Source organism: Lontra canadensis, unplaced genomic scaffold (genome assembly GCF_010015895.1).
Source record: "Lontra canadensis isolate GAN:19392208 unplaced genomic scaffold, GSC_riverotter_1.0 scaffold1, whole genome shotgun sequence".
Classification (NCBI taxonomy): domain Eukaryota; kingdom Metazoa; phylum Chordata; class Mammalia; order Carnivora; family Mustelidae; genus Lontra; species Lontra canadensis.
This window is the reverse complement of record NW_022630995.1, coordinates 69,475,576-69,492,741: the sequence shown is the minus strand read 5'-3', so window position 1 is coordinate 69,492,741 and position 17,166 is coordinate 69,475,576.

Genomic DNA, 17,166 nt, shown 5'->3' with positions numbered 1-17,166 from the left:
CATTCTATTTATAAATATAACAAATGTTAACAATCTCTTTTAAGGAGTTTTTGAAAATGTTTGTTTCTGTTTTTAAGCTTACTAGTTCATAAAATATCTTCAAATATTTTAAACAGCCTTTATAAATTTAATCTATGGGGTGCCTGAGTGGCTCAGTTGTTAAGCGTTTGCTTCAGCTCAGATCATGATCCCAGAGTCCTGGGATAGAGGCCCGCTTTGGGCTCCCTGCTGAGCAGGAAGCCTGCTTCTCCCTCTCCCACTTCCCCTGCTTGTGTCCCCTCTCTCTCTCTCTGTTTCTCTCTGTCAAATAAATAAATAAAATCTTTTAAAAAAAAGAAATAAATTTAATCTATTTCATTTCATTTTGTACTACTTTCATTATGCGGCTTTAAAAGACAAACATTCCCAAGTACTAAAAAAGTTGTATAAATCTAACAAAACAAACTTATACATATGATGAAATTCTAGTTTCAAATATTCCAATACCATAATGTAGTGAAATGCAAATTCCAAATCCCAAAATATAAATTAGTTCTGGATTTTAAATTGTCAACTCAAATAGGTCAAATTTTTGTAATCATTACAACCACAGTATATCACATATGCAGAAACTTTATTTTTTTTAAGGATTATTTATTTGTGCTACAGAAAGAAAGAGAGAGAGAGGAAGGAGAGGAGCAGAGGAGGGGGGAGAAAGCATCTCAAGCAGACTCATGCTGCACACAGAGCCCAGCACAGGCCTCCATACCACAGCCCTGAAATCAAGACGGAGCTGAAATCAAGAGTTGGTGACTTAACTGCCCTGCAGATTCCTTCTTTTTATATATATACAAATTAAAAAAAGTGTGTGTATATATATATATATATATATATATATATATATATGTATATATGCATATACATATTTTATATATATGTGTGTATATACATATTTTAAAAATTTATTTGATACATGTATATATATACATTTAAAAAATATATATATTTATATGTGTGTGTGTGTGTGTATATACATATATGTACAAACATTTTTTTAAATTTGTTTATTTGACAGAGAGAGATCACAAGTAGGCGGAGAGGCAGGCAGAGAGAGAGAGGAGGAAGCAGGCTCCCTGCTGAGCAGAGAGCCCGATGTGGGACTCGATCCCAGGACCATGAGATCATGACCTGAGCTGAAGGCAGCGGCTTAACCCACTGAACCACCCAGGCGCCCCCACAGATTCCTTCTTAAAAAGAAAAACAGCAATACTCCAGTCTTTGTTCTCTAATCTTCTTAAACTTAGTTTTATATCTTACTGGAATTGAAAAGTAAGTGTTTATTTAGGAATACAGTTACTGAGGTCATTTACTATAAACCCATTTAATATGTCTGGGTTTTATGAACTGACTAAAGCCAATTAGTTATTTTTTGTAAATGTTTATTGTCGCTTACTGTCATCAGGCTATAATGCAAACAAGTGTCAGGCTAGATTCTACCCACCACACCAATGTCTTCTAGTGAAAAATCACATCACAGTAATGTTACCTGTTCTGTAAGTCTCTTGAAGTCATGGCCCTATTATTTTTGGTGTTCAACAGCCTTTTACAGCAAGGCTTACCTAAGGCAAATTCAGCAATATTCTTGTATCAGGATTTGGCTTATCATCTTAGATTCTAACGACCATGAATCTTCAGAACCAGCAACTGGACAGATGATTTTGGGATCGAGTCTAGGATGCTGTACCTAAATAGATAGGTTACAGGACTCTGGATTTTCATTCAACCAAATGTTGGGCAAATGTCTTTATAAACTTCTGAACAATCTAAAGAATATTCTAAACAGCTCTATACTTTTCCTGCATATCACCAATTTTTGCCAATGAGAGGCTTATTTCTTACATGCATTATGCGGATTATCAAAGCCCAGCTATTGCTAAGCGCTAAACAAAGTTGAAGTACAGTTATTAGCCACCCCAAGAATGTGAACTTTCCAATTAAATGATGGCTAACCTCATTTGAAATGTAAATTCTTGATATAGGCCTCTCCTAGATAGAGACTGGACCTAACATAAATTTATATTACACTGGTTATATTCAACAATTTAAAATAAATTATAGGGGCACCTGGGTGGCTCAGTTGGTTAAGCATCTGCCTTTGGCTCAGGTCACAATCCTAGGATCCTGGGATCAAGCCCTGTAATGGGTTCCCTGCTCAGCGGGGAACCTGCTTCTCCTTCTTTGTCTGCCACTACCCTCTTCTTGTGCTCTCTCACTCTCAAATAAATAAATAAATAAATCTTAAAGAAATTATAAATACTCATTAAGGAAGTCAGTTACCATCCTAATTAATTGAGTTTATGTGCATTCTAGCCATGAAGCTGTCAGTCACTAAAATGGGATATACCGACCTTCATTTATAGCTGCTATCTCAATGACTCTATAGGTCAAAGCAGATACATAGCTTTGTTCTTTTGATTCATGTTTTATATGCTGCACAACTCTTTTTTGTTCTCATGGATGTTAGCATGTCCTTTTTGGCCAGATCACTTGACTGGATTTTCCATTTTAGCACTCTTTGGGATCATAAGGAATGCAAGTACCTTTCTGTTTAACTTTAAAGATCTTTCAATTTGATACAATCCTTTGTTCTTACATCTCAGGATTCTCGAACTCTTATGGATATTTCTATTAATTCTACACATGCTTCATGGCTTTCTATGACTTTTGATAATAACTTATAAGGTCAGATATAATTGTTATTATACCCCATCCTGTGAGACATTCAATATAGGAATGCCTTCCCTTCTGAGTGATCATTTTTAGAAAAAGAAAAAACCAGGTTGTATTTATGTGCATGTGGTATATAGCAAAATCCCCAAATTTATATGTCCAACCCTGACACCTTCCTGAATTCTAAAGTTGTATTTCCAACCATCCAACCATTGAATTTTGGACCCCCCTGTTCAGTCACTGCCCTCTGTGTCTTTCTCATGTCAGCACGAAAGCACCACATTCATCCAATATCCTTAGGCCAAATACTTATGAGTTGTTCTTCATTCCTATCTTTTTCTTTTTCATCCCTCTCACCCTGGCCATCACCAAGTTCTGTTGCCTCTGCCTGTAGAACAGATCCTAAATCAACCTTGTCCAAGTCACCATCATCCCCCAGCAGTACTATTTCAACATCCCGTAACTGGCCTTGCTGTTCCCCTCTTGCCCTTTTATCGTCCTTTCTTCATACAATGTTTGTTAAAATTGAAATTAGATCTTTCTCCTCTGCCCAAAACTCTCTAAAATTTTCTTACCACACATGAAATGAAATCCAAACTCCTTACCTTGTCTGCAAATGAGACCTTTGCAGATTTCCTGACCTATCTTCTAGCCCTTTCCTTACCCACTAGACACCAGTCAGAGAGCTTTTTTATTTTATTTCCCTCAAATTCACTGAGCTGTTTTCTGCCACAGGGCATTTGCCCTAGTCCTTCTCTCTGAATAGAGTGCCATTTTCTCTTATTATCGGAAGATTGATTCATTTTGGATAATTAGAATTTCAGTGTAAATTTACCTCCTTAGATAAATATCTCCTGCCCATCTAATCTAAAATAGCCCCTATCACTGTCTTTCATTTCACTCTATTTTAATTCTGTCCATTATACTTAGCAATATTTATCTTTTTCATGTTCACCATTTCTCTTCTCCAATAATACATGCAGATAATGTTTATTTCATTCACTACCATAATGCCAGGGCATATGGGGTATGATAGGCATTCAGTGTATATTTTTTTTGTGTTTAAAGATTTTATTTATATATTTGTTGGAGAGAGAGAGCGAGAGCGTGTGCATGAGCAGAGGGGAAGTGACAGAGGAAGAAGTAGACTCCCCGCTGAACAGGGAGCCCTGAAGCAAGACTCGATCCCAGGACCCCTGATCATGACCTGAGCTGAAGGCAGACGCTTAATGACTAAGCCACCCTGATGCCCTTCAGTGCATATTTTTAAAAGAATAAGCATTTGGAATATAATCCAGGTCTCAAGGTATCTACTGACAGCCTCTGTTGCACATCCCACAGGTACCTCATTATTTAACCCATAATTGTTTTCTCCTATGGCCCCTGTGGTAAATACCATCAATCACCTGTCAATGTAATTGTCTTTTGATGCCCTCATAGATTAGGGGGTCCAGAAAAGATTACTCAGAGGATAGATTTCCTTAATATTTTATTTTTGATCTAGTCTACACATTTAATTATTATATTTATTAATATGACAATTTTAACCACTTATGTTTATTTTAACCATTTACTTAGATTTCTTTAAATATTCCAAACTACACTTAAATATCTATATTAAATTTCTTTTAAACATACTTCATCTGACTCATTAACAAACAAAACCTTCCCAAGTACTTAAATTCTTACAAGTCTAGAAAATAAAACTTACACATAAGCTGAACTAAGATTCTACATTCTTGGAAACATTCCAGTATTGCTTATGAAACTAGTAAAATTGTAATGTAAAACCCCCAAATCTAAGTCAACTACCATTTACACATTTTTTATTAGAATTACAAAATTAAAGAAGAAAAATTCCCTTAAACCTAAAATATCTAATATGCACAGATTTTTCCCCTTCACCGCAAAATGTTAATATTACATGTAGATTTTATTTACTTCATAATTTTGATTCTTAAGTCAACTCTTCCTGGGGTTGAGAATATAATTATGTAATGTCATACAGTTTTGAGGTTACCACCCCAAGCGATTTTGAGGGTTCACTTCTCGGCCGGCTGAGGTTGCATATTGCAATAAGCAGTCTGGGCTAGAAGTGAGGTCTTACACTGCAAATGTGCAGGGGAACTTTTGTTTTTTTATGCCACCACCTGACAGTCCAACCCTTCGAGGAGCTAAGCGAATGTCCTCCAGATGGGGCAGGCTTGATGTTTTTTCCTTGGACTCCACTTACACATTATGTAGTTCTCATATGTGATGAATTTGCAACCCCCTCACAACATTTGCAGCTCATTTTCCTCTCTGAATAAATTGGATTGTTTCTTTCTTTGCCTTGTAAAGTATTTAATTGTCATCTGATTGGATCCTGCATCTATTTTAAATATATTTTCTCACTCTCCTTCTACAATTTGAAGGTCATGTTAATATCACTTCAAGGCAGAAACATGAAAATAAACCTGTCTTTTCATCTACCTTCCCCATATCACCTCTCTTGATTTTATCATTGGTCTCAAATTTATTCCCTCCTTCTCATTCTCACTGCCCTTGCCTTAGTTCAGGTTGTGATTTTTTTTTTTTTCCCTCACTTGGACTCTTGTTCTTCTCCACAACTATTCAGCCCCACTTAACATTCCACACATTTGTCAAAGTGATTTTTCTTAAATGCAAATTTGCTCATATCATTATGCTTAAAATCTTCATAGTTGTAGGTAACCTTTAGGAGGAAGTTTAAACTTCTTAGCATGGCATTTTCTTCCACCCATTTATTTTCCATCCATCTTCTATCCATCAAACAGAGTTCCTACTCGCTATTGGGTGTTCCATTTTGTCTCTCTTTCTATCTGTAAAACCTTGTTTATCCTTATATTCCCCTACTCTCCCTACCACCCTATCTTCAGGTAGATTGACCTATGTCCAGTTCCTCAAATATGCTACCATCTCTCATGTCTTGGTTTCCCTCCAGAATTTCCTTCTGTCCAGAATTCTTTTCCTTCCTCAGCCACTGGACTACATTGGACTCATTTCTCAAAGTTTAACTCAAGCAACAATTTCTCTAAGTATCTTCCATCACTTGATTCCTTATTTGAGATTAGTTACAACTTTTCAAAGCTTCCATATAACTTATGCATATATATAGGTATATATATATGCATAATATATATAAGCATTATTATATATGCATAATATATAAGCATGTTATATATATATGCATATATATAACCATTAATTACAGTGTTGTAATTCATGATTTTGTTGTCCATCTCTTCAAATTCACTGAGTTTTTACCTCTACATCTCTAGTGTATAGAACAAACTAGGCATTCTAAAAACTTGTAAAATAGGTAAATAAATAAATAGGTGAATGGGTGAATAGAAGATGCTCATCTCTCAAGTTGATTATGTTTGGTCACCAAGCCATTGCTAGGGATTATCTTTAACTTGACAGTTCAAAAAGTTCACCTTCAGCTAAGGTCTCAGGCTGGGTCTCAATCTCTCATTTGAACAAGCAATATATAGTCTGCAAAATCCTGAGGGAAAACTTGTATGTCTTTTCTGTTTTTTTTTTTTTAGGATTTTATTTTTAAGTAATCTCTACACCCAATGTGGGGCTCGAACTCAGAACCCTGAGATCAAGAGTCACACTCTCCACTGACTGAAGCAACCAGGCACCTGAAAACTAGTATTTCTTGAGAACACTTAATTCAAGGACCAAAGGTAGGAGAATGTTTTCTTTTTTATCATTCATACACATTCAAAAGGCCTTAAAAAATATAACACAGATTCAGAAAACCACACATATCAAATATGTGGATTGATAGATTATTGTAAACCAACCAACCATGTCAAAAAGTAGAATTTTTCTAGTTTCCCCAGAAAACCCTTCCATGTATTCCATCCTAATCACAATTTGCTCCCACCCCCAAAAGTAGATAATCATTTATGTTTTAGAAAGTTATTCTATTATCCCAACATGCATACTTACATACTGTATTTTTGCTTTGCCCATTTTTTTTTTAACTTTGACATATCTTTTAAATGTATTTTCATCTCTAGGCTCCTCTTCTACTCCTTTTATTTGTTGGTAACTTATCTGTTGAAGAAGTAAGGCCATATGACATGTAGAGTTTCAGGCCATCTGGGTTTTTCTGATTTCATATTCTTCGTGAGGCTCTGTATATTTTTGTGTCTTTGATGTTTCCTAAAATTGGCAGCTGGATCCAAAGTCTTAATCAGACTGGTATTTGATCTCTTTGGCAAGACTGTAGGTGGCTTTATGTTCTCTCACCAAGAAACATATTTTTGCTAGTCTTTCTTTTGGACATGTCAGCAGTGATTGATACACATGACCTAGATTTAATTCATTAGATGTTGCAATTCTTTTTTTAATTTGCTGGAATAGTTTCATTTTCCTCCTTTACAATAGGCTAACCAGTGGTGCAGTTCATGTTAGAAATCCGTAATAAATGCTTGATTCTTTCTCTTCATTTTCTAGTTTCCAAAACAAATAGTTGATTCCCTGTTAGCCTTTGAAACTGACCAATTAATTTTAAAAAATATATCATTGTGAACTTTTGGATTTAAAGATTTTACAGGTTTTAACCTATGCATTACTTACTCTTATTGAAGCTCAAAGTAACTGATCTCTGGCCAGCGGGACCACTTCAGTTTGGCTCCCTAGTTGTTTGGGTATGACTCTCATTTTCTCTGATAGCTTTCTTGCTATGTGGAGTGATAGAATGTTCCAGGCTTCTCTAGCACATTTCCTGCCTTGCATCTAAGATATCTCCCTGTAGGAAGAAATGATATTTTGAAACCACAATTTAGGTGTTAGAGATGCTTATTGCTACCAGAATGGTCATGTTTCTGGCCAAAGTGACTATTTTTTAAAGAGCCAAGTTCTAAGAGTACTCAGTTTGTTATCCCAAGTGGATAGGGTTAGAAGGATTGGGATAAACTGTTTTCCTCCACCCTAAATTACTTTAGCTAACTGCGAATTTGTTGGAAATTTGCACCTCGTTTTGTCTACTTTTGAAATATGAATGCATTTAGTAACACCATGTCCCAGACAGCTATCTTCATGGTCATTACCAACCTGTGCAGGTCAGAGGCTATCGATTTGAGAGTGAATTTAATGAAAACGTAGCCCAGAGTTATCTCAGAGGCTGTCTTAAAACTTGCAGAGCTGGGGCACCTGGGTGGCTCAGTGGGTTAAGCCGCTGCCTTCGGCTCAGGTCATTATCTCAGGGTCCTGGGATCGAATCCCACATCAGGCTCTCTGCTCAGCAGGGAGCCTGCTTCTCTCTCTCTCTCTCTCTCTCTCTGCCTGCCTCTCTGTCTACTTGTGATCTCTCTCTGTCAAATCAATAAATAAAAAAAATCTTAAAAAAAAAAAAAACTTGCAGAGCTGTGCTCCTGAGTAAATTTTTTCTGGAAGCCTCAGGGCAATGCTTCCTCAACAAGAACCCTAATATAAATTTGAATTAAGCAAACATATACAGTGCAAGGGGAACAAGTGTTTAGCTTATCACTTCACGAATACAAACAAACCTGACAGAATGAACAATTCTTGCCACAATCATTTCACCATTTGTATGGTTTTTACTAAATAAATATGTTTTAAAGAAGTAAATTTTCTCATTTGGAAGAAACTTAACTTCTCATTTCTTACACAACTGTTATGTCCTTGAGGCAAATATAAATATCCAAATGCGAATCCTTTTTTTTTTTTAGTAATAGACTGTACATTGACTTGAGTCATACTGATTCTCAATTAAATGTTGAAATTAGTTGTTGAACAAATACTAACAGCTATGATTCATTAAGTTCCTACCAAATGCTGGCTATTTTATGTATTTTTAAGAAGATTTTATTTATTCATTTGACAGAGAGAGAGAGTACACAAGTAGGGGAGCGGGACAAGGAAAAGCAGGCTCCTGCTGAGCAGGGAGCCTGGTGCAGGGCTTGATCCCAGGACCCCAGGATCACAACCCCAGCAGAAGGCAGTCACTTAACCAACTGAGCCACCCAGGTGCTCCATACATGTTTTGTTTTGTATCGCTTTGTTTCTGTTATTCTCACAGTAACTCTGAAATATATGTAGTCATTTCTCCCTTTTATGGATTAGAAAATGGAGCGGCACCTGGGTGGCTCAGTTGGTTAACATCTGACTCTTGATCTCTGTGTGGGTCTTGATCTCAGGGTCATGAGATCAATCTCCACACTGGGTTCCACGATGTGTGTGGAGCCTACTTTAAAAAAAAAAAATGGAGGATGGTGTATTTGAAGAAACATAGGCAGCAATTTTGGATCTGAGAATTCATTTTAGGGCTCTTTGTTTTCAGAGTCCCATTTTTATCTACTTTACCACACAGCTAGCCAGGCTTTGACCTCACAAACAGAAGAAATTACGTCTTCTTTCATGAGTAAAACAGATTTGTCTATATAGGCAATTCATTATTGATGTCTCTTCTACCTCCTTGTTACCACTGATAAGAATAAAAATATAGGGGCGCCTGGGTGGCTCAGTGGGTTAAGCTGCTGCCTTTGGCTCAGGTCATGATCTCAGGGTCCTGGGATCAAGCCCTGCATCGGGCTCTCTGCTCAGCAGGGAGCCTGCTTCCTCCTCTCTCTCTGCCTGCCTCTCTGCCTGCTTGTGATCTCTGTCTGTCAAATAAATAAATAAAATCTTTAAAAAAAAAAAAGAATAAAAATATAGTTGTAACATTTCCACAAATTATGAGAGGAATAGACCTTAATATTCTAAGTGGCTAAGAACTTCAAGTTAAAAACAGTTCACCAACATTATCAAGTAGACAGTTGTGCACCTGCTAAACACCAGGCACTGTGGGAGATATCAAGAAAAAAGCATGACACCTGCTCTTTAAAGACACCATTACCTAATGAAGAAATAGATGGGTCATAAATAACACAAGGTTGTTTCCTGACCGTCAGAAATTCAGGCGACAATTGCTGTGCAAAGGCTGTCTGCCTGGATTAAAAAGATGTCTACACTGAAGTTGATGGGAGGGGGAGTGGAGCATGAAGTATTTTGACCGGATAGATGTGGGTGATTTGAGGCTGGGAGAGGAGTGTGAGTGAAGGAGCAAGGTCTCTCACTGAGGGGAATGAGCCATTCAGAGAGTTGAGAGAGGCCCTGGTTTTAGAGTCACACCGGGGAGGAACAGTCACCATCACAGGTACCTGAGCCTACACCACCGCGCCCCTTATTGTTGCCACTTCTCAAACTTTGGAACCTTGCTCCATTTCACTCTCCGCAGATAAGCTTGATCAACTTTAAAGAGAAGAAGCAGTCTTAGATTTTAGTATGGAATGAACAAACCCACCAATATATGTACTCCTTGGCTCCCCCTTTTTCTTAGGGAAACAGAAAAAATGGCTCTTCTAAGACTAATTCGTCTGCCTGCTTTAAATCCAATTTCCTCCCTTCCCCACCCCCAAACCTTGCCCCGCTTTTTTCTCTCTTTCTTTCAACTTCCCTCTCTCAGCTGGATTTTTCTGAGCCCAATTCCCTATTTACACATTCCCAATATAAATGAAAACTTCACTAGATTCTTGATTCCTGTCCAACTCCACCTTATCCCTCCTGCTCTGTCCTTCATAACCAAATTACTGGAAATGATTGTCTATAAATCTGCCTTGATGTCCTCATACTCAGTCCTCTCAACTCTGGCTTCCTGAAGCGTCTCTCCACTGAAGTAACTCTCCCTGGGTTCACTGATGACTTCATCGCGGCTAAGTCCTGTTGAGGATTTTCATTCCCATCTGTATCAGTCAAGGTAGCTAATGCAAACTTGCACAATGGGCAGACCCCCAAGTATCCGTGGCATAACAGAATAAATGTTCTTTTCTCCACCACGTAGTCTGATGCTGGTCAGATGGCCCCCTCCATCCCGCAGCTGTGCCATATGGAATATATACCTGATCTAACTATTCACTGCTGCTTGACAAACTACTCAAAATATAGTGGCTTAAAACAAGGTCAATATTCATTTTGTTCGTGGGTTTGCGATTTGGGCAGGGATTTATATATATATAGTTTTTCTCTGTCCCACTCAGCTCTACTGGAGCAGCTCCAAGGCCAAGGACTAGGGTCATCCAGAGATAGACTCCTCCACATGTCTGGAGGTTGGTGCTGGCTGTAGCTGGGACCTCAGGGGCGCTGTTGCGGGAACACCTACACGTGGTCTTCCCACATGGCTGCCGGGCTTCCTCACTGTGTGATGTTGGCAGGTATGACAAGAAAGTGTAAGGCGGAGCCGAATGCTCTTTCTTGACCCTGCTAGAAGTCATGGCGCATCACTGGGGCTGGCTACTGCATCACTGAGTGGAGTCATTAGCAGCACTGATGCGTTAACTCAATTTCCTTATGAATTTTTTCTCTTCCTTCTTCTTTATGACCTATATTCTCCTGGATGGGCAGAGTATATATAGGAAACCTGTGCCTTTCTTTCACTTTTGTTGTAAATCTCTTTGATGTAGCTCACTTTTATATTTTTGTTCTTAGGGCAAAACCCCAAATCTAGGATATGGTCTGACCCCATATACTTTTTCAATCTCCTCTTGAACCACGTTTTTTTATTTTTTTTTTTCTCTCTCTCTTTTGAAGTTTTATTTATTTATTTTAGAAAGGTAAAGGGAGAGAGAGGAAGGAAGAAAGAATCCCGAGCAGTCTGAGCTGAGCATGGAGCCCCAAACGGGGCTCCATGGCAGGACCCTGAGATCATGACCTGAGCTGAAATCAGGAGTTGGATTCTTAACTGACTGAGTCACACAGGTGATGCTCTTTTGATTTTTCTGTTCCAGCCATATGAGCTGTATTAATCTTTTATCTAGGCCACATCCCTCGCACACTGGGACCTCTTACCTAGCTGTTTTCTCTTCTTGAAATGCTTTCCTTAGCTCTTGTGTGTCTTTTACAGGTAAGTTCTCTTGCCTTTCAAGATTAGTTCAAATCTATCTATTATATACCCTCTAATACAAGCATCTATATCTGCCTTCAAAGCAATAAGTTTCCTTATTTATGCTGGTCTTCATCTCTACAATATATGCTCACTGAAAGGGACCTACCTGGGTGCCTGGGTGGCTCAGTGGGTTAAACCTCTGCCTTCGGTTCAGGTCATGATCCCAGGGTTCTGGGTTCTCTGCTCAGTGGGGAGCCTGCTTCCCCCTCCCTCTCTGTCTGCCTCTCTGCCTACTTGTGATCCCTCTCTCTCTTTTAAAAACAAAAACAAAACTTAAAAAAAAAAAAGGGGACCTATCTGTTAGAATAAGCAGGTATTAAAATCCGGCAGAGAGAAAGGGAGGTGCTGTGGCACTGAGGTTCTTCACCCCATCTTCTCTATTCCATAGAATGCCAACTTCCTGGGGCCCCACGTAGAGTATGAATATGGTAGGAAGTTGTGGCCGCTTAGCCTTGCAGACTGTGGAGACCTGTGTGCCTCCAGCAAGGAAGCCCACCAGGACTCTGAAATTCAATTGAGTTGCCTTTATGTGCTGGCAAGGGGACACTTTCTCTGGCTCCAAGGGTCAGTGCTATGTCTCTGAGTGTAGCAAAAAGTGAGCAACCGACACACATCAGATTAGCTCTCTTCAGTTTGGTTATTGTGACTGCAATGGCAGAACAGCAGGATGAAAACTTGTCATGATCAAAATACTTATGGAAGAACTTGAATGCATATGACTAAGTGAGGGAAGCTAACCTGAACAGGCTACATACTGTTTGACTCCAATTATATGACATTCAGCAAAAGGCAAAACTATGGAGACAGTAAAATGATGAGTGGTTTCTAGGGGTGCAGAGAGGAATGACTAGGCAGAGCACAGAGGATTTTTAGGGCAGTGGGAATACTTTGTATGATCTGTATGATAATGATGGATATAGATCATTTTATATTTATCCAAACCCACTGAGTGTGTTACATCATGGGTGAACCCTTGGGTAAACTATGGACTTTGGGTGGTTATAATGGGTCAGTGAAGAGTCCTCCTTGGTAACAAACATACCAATCTGGTGAGTGATGTTGACAATGGGGGAGACTATGTATGTGTGAGGGGCAAGGTATCTATGGGAAACCTCTGCCTTTCTTTCAATTTTGATGTAAATCTAAAACTGCTCTGAAAAAAAATGAGTCTTTTTAAGAAATTCTAATGACATCACTAACTGTAATGGGATGACGGTAAGTACTGGCTGAGCATTTTTCCTACTCTTAGGCATTAATTCTGAGGATTACTGTGGAGATTGTGACTGTATTCATGATCTCTTGTGGCAGAAAAAATTGCCCAAGAACTAGTGGCTTAAAACTATAAATATTTACTATCTCTCAGTTACTATAGGTCAGGGATTCCAGATTGGCTCACTTGAATTTTTTTTTTTTTTTTTTTTTTTAGGATTTTTTTTTTTCTACAGAGAGAGAGCACAGTAGGCAGAGCGGCAGGCAGAGGGAGAGAGAGAGAGAAGCAGGTTCCCTGCTGAGCAAGGAGCCCAATGTGGGACTTGATCCCAGAACCCTGGGATCATGACCTGAGCCGAAGGCAGCCGCTTAACTGACTGAGCCACCCATGTGCCCTCACTTGGATGTTTTTAACTGAGTGTTTCTCATGGGTTTGCAATCTGATATCATTTGGGGCTGCAGTCATCTGATAGCTTGCCTGGGCTGGGGGATCCATAGTAAAGATGTCTCATTCATGTGGCTAGCAAGTTGGTGGTGGCTATTGGTGAGAGACCTCACTTCCCTCCCACATGGGCCTCTCATAGAACTCCTTGAGTGTCTCCTGGATTTCCTCTAAGCTAACATTCCAAGAAAGCAAAGGAGAAGTGATTTTTTTTTTTTTAATTCAATGGTTACACAGCTTCCTTGATTCAGTGTAGGAGAAGCCTTCACACAAAAGTAAAAATAACAAGAGAGAAGGGTCATCGAGGATATCTCTGAGGTTGTCTATCCTAGTGACTTAACCAGTTCTCCAAGGCCAAGTTGGAGAGCTCTGATTATTGGCATAGGAATCCTAATTGCCTGAGGTTCTTTCTGTACCACAGTCCATAATGGTCTGATGACTTTACAAATAAGAGGGAAATGGGAGAGGGGATAGACAGAATTATCCCCCCCCCCAACTCCCAGAACTTGTGACTGTATTATCAAGGTAACATTTTTTGCAGATATAATTAACTTAAGGATCTTGAGATGGAGAGAGTGTCCTGGATTATCCAGGTGGGCTTAAATGTATTCACAATGGTCATGCACGACAGAGTCAGGAGAGGCAGAGAGGATAGGGCGATAGAAACTTAGGCTTGAGTGATTCATGGCCATGAGGTAAAGAAAACAGACAGCCTCCAAGAGCCTAAAAAACCTGGATTCATCCCTAGAGCCCTCAGAAAGAGCATAGCCTGGCTGACACTTTGATTTTAACTCCGTAAGATTTTAGCTTCCGACTTTTGACCTCTAGAACTGTAAGATAATACATTTGTTTTGCTGTAAGCCTCTGTTCATGGCTTTTTAAAATTTTTTTTAATTTTTTACAGCAACAGTAGGAAACAATGCAGGGAGTGAGAAGGAGGAGACCTATTTTGGGGAGAAAGTGGGGTGTGCTTTTCAACTTGCTCCTCCTCTGAAAGTTATAAGGCTGTCATTGGTAAACTCTGTGTGAAGAGGAGTAATAAACATTTTCCCCCATTGATCAGTTGTTTGCTGAGCTTCCAGGCTTGTAGTCTTGCTCTGCTACTCCCAAAGCCTGAGAAAAAAATAATATTGGGGAAAGAAGCATGGTAGCACAGCAAACCTGAAGGAAGAAAGAGAGCCTCTCCTGAGTTCCTTATTCCCAGGCTAAGAAACAGCAGAGCTGTTGAAGCACAAAGGCCCTGAGGAAGGGAGGCAGGGGCTACAGGGGACCAGAAGCTGCCTACTGCTTACATCAGTGGAGTGCTGTGGGAACCAAAGGTTGTAACCAAGTGTCTCAAGGGACTTCTGACTCCCAGGAGAGCTCCTTAGGCTGGGCTCCCAACAATAGATTGCAACTTCAAAATGGAAAGGATGACATCTTTGTAACCAAATTGAGACTGCCTTCATTATTCAAAATGACTAAAAAATTATGGAACCACACTGAGCTGCTCAGAAGGTAGCCCACTAAGAGTGGGTTTCCACGGAACTGACTCGGTGCACGTTCCTGGCATGTTGAAATATATCCGGCACCCACCTCAGTAGGTACAGAAGCTTCATCCAAGCTAGTTCTAGAACCATTCTTCTTACACTGAGTAACATTATGGCGGGGCCGGTAATGATAACCATCCAATTAAAGATACACTGTTGGTGTCGGAGGCTGAAATTTCTGCATTAATAACTAATCTTAAGTCTCAGTTGTGCTGTGTCTCTCTTGACCAGAGCTGCGAGCCGTAGGTAAATTATAGGGCTGTGGGTGCGACCCCATGGAACATGGGAATGATTGCAAAGCATGGAGCACCATAGTGAGTTTCTAATGACTGTTATCATCCTGGTTAAATCAGGAAGGAAGTGGAGGAAAATGAGCATCCAAATGTTGCTTGTTGGAAAAATAATTGTGTGTTGTTGCAGAAGATGTACAAAAGGCAAATGACAAGTTCAAGAGTAGGAGGATGTGAGGTTTGATTTGAATGTCTTTTTGGGATACTTATTTTAAAATATTCAGACGTTTATGTAGGCAGAATTGAGAGAGATTTCTCAGAATTTAGCAATCAACCCATTTCCCTGTTATTCTTTTAGACTGCAAAAAAGTGTGAGATTTAAATTTTTTGTACGATGCCTCCTGTAAAGCAGTCTTTAAAATTATATATAATGTTTGATTTTTAGCAACAAATTACAAACACTAGATTAACCAAAGCTTTCATGTTTTATGCATCCTAATTTTTTAGAAAAGTGAGTAATTTTCTGATGATATTATTTAGAATTTGATAAGCCTTCTACATTTCAGTCAGCCTATGAATATTTATTCAAGCATTAAACATATATAAGAAGAGACAAAGCAGCCGTAAAGCCCTTTTTTTTTAGTGTCTTAACTTGTACAAAGTTCCAGGGCAATGGCTGGAGTCCTGACTCCATGAGAGATGTGGGGCAGAGGAGACACGACCTGGGTTTTGTAATCAGAGGACCTTAGTTCAGGCTTAAATATTTGATTTTGTCTCTTTCTGGCTGTGTGAACTTGGAAATTTACATCCTCTCTTTGAAGATGCAGTTTCCCATCTACATAGTGAGATCAACCCTACACGCTTTTGTGGGATGCGTTATACACAAGGTCTCTATTTTGTCTCTTCTCATTAAGCACTTTAAAAGTTTGTATAAATATGTAGAGACAAAAGGATGAAAATATCAAAACCTAAATGCTTTAAACCCCTAAAATATTTTATATATTAAACTATGTATGAAAGGGTATTCTTGTTCTCATTTTTTAAAATATAAGTTCTTACAAATCAATATTCTATTCTTTTTTATTGAGGTATAATTAATGTACAATATTAAATAAGTTTTGGGTATACAACATAATGATTCAATTTCTTTAAAGATATTATTTATTTAGGGGTGCCTGGGTGGCTCAGTGGGTTAGAGTCTCTGCCTTCGGCTCAGGTCATGATCTCAGGGTCCTGGGATCAAGTCCCGCATCGGGCTCTCTGCTCAGGGGGGAGCCTCCTCCCCCCACCCAACCCCTGCCTGCCTCTCTGACTACTTGTGATCTGTCTGTCAAATAAATAAATAAAAATCTTTAAATTAAAAAAAAAGATATTTATTTATTTGACAGAGAGAGAGCACAAGCAGAGGGAGCAGCAGAGGCAGAGGGAGAAGCAGACTCCCTGCTGAGCAGTGACCAATATACACTGGTCTTCTCTAGAGAATCTCATTGTCTGGTATAGGGGTAAGATAGTTTCTGAAGACAATATATGATACGGGTTATATTCCCTAAAAGAGGGATAAACAAACTAATAATAAAACAACAGCAGAATAACAAACCATATGGGTATTTAAAAGAAGGGAGAGATTCAGTTTTCTTTAGTTAGGAAGGACTTGCTGGAGAGGGTGGTAAATATGAGAGACCTTGAAGGATGGGTAGGGTTTATGTAGAGATGGTGGTGAGGGTATTCCAACAGAAAAGGGGTCTTCTATGTAGGAATCTGGGGTCCAGTTAGAGAACAGAAAGAGCTTCACTGAGTTCATCGCTGAATTGGGGAGCATATATATATATACACAATGTTCTTTTATTAAAGATTTATTTATTTATTTTGGAGAGAGAGGAGGTGAGAGAGAGAGAGAGAACTCAAGCATGGGAAGGGGCAAAAGGAAAAGGAGAAGCAGACTCCCTGCTGAGCACAGAGCCCTGGTCTCTCTCAGGGCTCCATCCCAGGACCCTGAGATCATGACCTGAGCAGAAATCAAGAGTTGGCTGCTTATCCGACTGAACACCCCAGGTGCCCCATATATAT